General features: G+C 46.2%; 1 protein-coding gene across 1 annotated transcript in view; it reads left to right on the plus strand.

Annotated features, from left to right (window-relative positions):
* Window positions 1–5,000, plus strand: part of LOC122259878 (uncharacterized) — a 172,567-nt gene that overhangs the window by 152,576 nt on the left and 14,991 nt on the right. The window lies entirely within an intron of this gene.

Here is a 5,000-nt window from a genome sequence, read left to right on the forward strand (position 1 = left end):
CAAACAGACCTAGCGACACGAGAGTCAGTGAGGCGTGGCACTCGTTAGCCAGCCTGGTGACGCGACCTGTCGGAGGGGTGCCATATTTTCCCGTCCGAAGCTGCTACTGCTCCTGTTATTATTATTATGGCGACGGGGACGTATTACGGCGACGGGGACGTATTATGGCGACGGGGACGTATTACGGCGACGGGGACGTATTACGGCGACGGGGACTTATTATGGCGACAGGGACGTATTACGGCGACGGGGACGTATTATGGCGACGGGGACGTATTATGGCGACGGGGACTTATTATGGCGACGGGGACTTATTATGGCGACGGGCACGTATTATGGCGACGGGGACGTATTACGGCGACGGGGACGTATTATGGCGACGGGCACGTATTATGGCGACGGGCACGTATTACGGCGACGGGGACGTATTATGGCGACGGGGACTTATTATGGCGACGGGCACGTATTATGGCGACGGGGACTTATTATGGCGACGGGGACGTATTACGGGGACGTATTATGGCGACGGGGACTTATTTTGGCGACGGGGACTTATTATGGCGACGTATTATGGCGACGGGCACGTATTATGGCGACGGGGACGTATTACGGCGACGGGGACGTATTATGGCGACGGGGACTTATTATGGCGACGGGGACGTATTACGGCGACGGGCACGTATTATGGCGACGGGGACGTATTACGGCGACGGGGACGTATTATGGCGACGGGGACTTATTTTGGCGACGGGGACTTATTATGGCGACGGGGACGTATTATGGCGACGGGCACGTATTATGGCGACGGGGACGTATTACGGCGACGGGGACGTATTATGGCGACGGGGACTTATTTTGGCGACGGGGACTTATTATGGCGACGGCGACGTGCACGTATTATGGCGACGGGGACGTATTATGGCGACGGGGACGTATTACGGCGACGGGGACGTATTATGGCGACGGGGACTTATTATGGCGACGGGGACGTATTACGGCGACGGGGACTTATTATGGCGACGGGGACGTATTATGGCGACGGGGACGTATTACGGCGACGGGGACGTATTATGGCGACGGGGACGTATTACGGCGACGGGGACGTATTATGGCGACGGGGACTTATTATGGCGACGGGGACGTATTATGGCGACGGCGACTCTGAGCTCGTCCGTTTAACACTGTAACGCTGTCTATTTAGCTGTGTAATTAGTGTGTCCGTCTCACTAGTGGGCAATTTGTCGTTTTGCTTTGAGTTGTCTATTTATCAAAATGGGTGGAAATGGTTATTCGCTTGTTGAGTTGTTGTTGAGTTTGTTAAAAGTTTTTTTTTTTTTTTTTTTTTTTTTTCTTTTTCTTTTTCTTTTTTTTCTTTTTTTTTAGGTTAGCTTTCCCCGCGGTGTGTCCGGGGGAATTTCGTTAATTAAGAAAAAAAAGGGAGAAAAAAAGAATTAGTATTTTTATAGTATTGTAAACATGGACTTGATTCTTTAAAACGACACGAATAATGGCTGTATTTCCGACTCATTTGATGATGTGCAAATATTTGGACATTTTTACGATATTTTAAGAGAGATGGGATCACATATTCTTTTTTTTTTCCTTAAAAATCCAAGCTATTCGAACAAAAAAAAAAAAAAAAAAAACGATTTTATCAGTTAGCAATCTCGCTTTGGGTCACGCTCTACCTAGCAACCATCCACGAACCTTCCTTACAATCCCTATAGAACAAATATTTGATCTAGTTCCTATGATAAGCGCTGTTACGAGACCACATAACTCTAGGGTTGGCCGTCTGTGGCCCGGCCGCCATTAGCCGTGGGAACTTTTTTGACGTGTAAACAACTGTGCCTTATTTAAGGGAAGTTTCGATCACATTTAAGATTAATTCCGGACAATTTCCTCCTCCCTCCTCCTCCTCTTCTTCCTCCTCCTCCTCCTTCTCCTTCTTCTTCTTCTTCTTCTCCTCCTCCTCCTCCTCCTCCTCCTCCCCCTCCTCCTCCTCCCCTCCCTCCTCCTCCTCCTCCTCCTCCTCCTCCTCCTCCTCCTCCACCTCCTCCCTCCTCCACCTCCTCCTCCTCCTCCTCCTCCTCCTCCTCCTCCTCCTCCTCCTCCTCCTCCTCCTCCTCCTCCTCCTCCTCCTCCTCCTCCTCCTCCTCCTCCTCCTCCTCCTCCTCCTCCACCTCCTCCTCCTCCCTCCCTCCCTCCCTCCCTTCCTCCCTCCCTCCCTCCCTCCCTCCCTCCCTCCCTCCCTCCCTCCTCCTCCTCCTCCTCCTCCTCCTCCTCCTCTTCCCCCTATTCCCGTCTGCTGCAGCCACTGACGTGTGTGACCAGTGACCCGATTAAGTTTATATAAAGCGTGGGGACGTGATGTGATGTAGGCCGCGCTGAGGTGGGACAAGGAACCGAGAGACCGACCACGAGAGACCGAAGGACTGACCACGAGAGACCGACCACGAGAGACCGAGGGACCAAGAGACCGAGAGACCGACCACGAGAGACCGAGGGACTGACCACGAGAGACCGACCACGAGAGACCGAGGGACCAAGAGACCGAGAGACCGACCACGAGAGACCGAGAGACCGACTACGAGGGACCGAGGGATCGAGAGACCGACCACGAGAGACCGACCACGAGGGACCGAGAGACCGACCACGTGAGACCGACCACTGGATGTTATTGAGTGGCCTCTGCTGTGCTGTCGCTTTCCAGATGAGCGCCGAGGTGCCTTGTTGTGTTAACCTCGGTTGTCGATCCTGTACTTGTGTCTGTCTCGACGTTTAGACACGATTGTATATGGATATACACTATATATCTGCATAGAGTTACTATTTATACATATAGATATATGATTAGATATAAAGGTATATTAGTAAAAAAATAATTGATATGTACATTAGGGTATTTCAATAATTGGTGATTTTTGAAAAATCCTTTAAATTCACGGAGACTGTTCAGAAGTAGGCGCCATTTATTTTTTCTTGACTAGTGATACCATTTTTATTTGTTTTTATCAATATTTACCTATTGCACTTTTTACTCAAAGATACGAAAAATACGATTAAATAATTAGTTTAGTCTGGGGTGAAATTACCCGTTTTCTATATTTTCCTCGTCATTTTAGCAGTAATTACTTAACGATGTATTCAAATTATGTTGATTTATTCAATCGTGTATAGTATAATTTTAACTTTTAAGAGTATCTTTTCTATAATTAATCATAATAAAACACATTGTGAAAGTATATTACAAATTAGAAACGTATCTTTTATTGGCAACAACTTCTCACATATATTATATTACCCTATCCACATTTCCTTTCAAGCTCTTCCGCAATTACCGTATATTTGATATAGAGACACGGGTATTGAAGTCCCAGGACCGCCTCATGTCTCCAATTAGTCTTTCACAATGCTGATTATGGTCGGGAATTAGTACACTCTTAGCCTCCCATACAGAGAGGTTACCTTGGCCATAGAGATGGCATACCTTATTCATATCTTCCCGTATATGATAGAACAAAGGGGAACTAAACACTCTTTCCGAAAAACCTGGGACATTCACAAACTTTTCTGTGCTGAGGTTCCATAACTTCTCATAGGAAAAATTGTACCAAATTCGATCCTTCAGGTTTGGCTGGTTTGTATATCCAGCTTTTTCCGATTCCATTTTCAGCATACCAAATACCTCATGTATGCTGTCACCATCGTGAGAGAGTGGCATGAAAATTACATCTGTGTTATGCAGATATCTACTGATGGTTGCAAAGTAGGATTTGTCAAACCCTAAATTGATCCCTACTTCTGAACACATTTGAGATGCCCCAAATGCTGCCTGAAATATTGTCGGCTCTGTACTAATGACAGCTTTTCGCCAGCAAAAGAAATGGATCTTGGAGAACTCGAAGATACCTTTGATAACAGTAGGGTTCTTTTGCAATGTCCCCAAGCATCTAATCAAATGCGTACATGTACATTGTACATATACGCATTTATCCTTCTTCATGTACCTACGTATACTGTATACGTTTATGTATGTATATATATTTGTTTGTATACCTATTGTGTATACATGCATGCGTGGAGAGATGAATATTGCATAGTTCTGCAATGGATATGCACGATGAAATGAACTCGACATCGCACCCAGTGTTACCAATGACATTTCATTCATTAAGTCCAAGGAATAACGATATTACTTTTACGAGGCAAGCACAGGCACGGATGTTAAGATAAATATACACCCACACATGCAGTCACACACCCTACATACACAATAGCTGTATGAAACGTGTGATATGTATCTGAAAGACAGACAGACACACACACACACACACACACACACACACACACACACACACACACACACACACACACACACACACACACACAAATGAAACGAGGATTCACCTACGATAAAGCTCAAGAATGCAATCAATGAAATTAAGGTACGATTAGTCACCTTATCAAGGACCATCGAACCAGGTGACCGAAGGACCTTTTTGCTGGTCGTCATTACTTCGGCTCGATAGGAAGCTGTGTCTACCTTCCCCTTTATAAAATAAACATATTCATGTTGATGGAGGGCGCCGAGGTATCGCTGTGCCGGAAGTCCGTGCCATTTTATGTAAATGTTGTGCTGTGAGGTGTCTCAGGTTGCGTGGTGTCTCTCCTGCCATGTTTTCTCCTGCCAAGGTCGAGGCGGAAACACAAAACTGCGTTGTATTGCACGGAAGGGAAACACACGGTTGATTTATTGGCGTTTTCGGTCTCTCATGATGTGCTCTCGATGAAGTGTTTCATCTTTCTCGTTCGGTTTCCTTGTCTCGCTCACATTGAACAAAGAACAGGAGTTATATCGACTTGTGAACTGTCCCAGCATCGAAATACGATTCCCGATTCCCTTTTTTCATTCATGAAATACCTCCGCGCTTTTAAGTCACACTCCAAGTACCAATATCCCAATAACCAAAAGAAGAAGGAACAAAAAAAAACAAAAA

Source organism: Penaeus japonicus, unplaced genomic scaffold (assembly GCF_977035675.1).
Source record: "Penaeus japonicus unplaced genomic scaffold, GWHDUDI00000001_assembly GWHDUDI00000002, whole genome shotgun sequence".
Taxonomy (NCBI): Eukaryota; Metazoa; Arthropoda; class Malacostraca; order Decapoda; family Penaeidae; genus Penaeus; species Penaeus japonicus.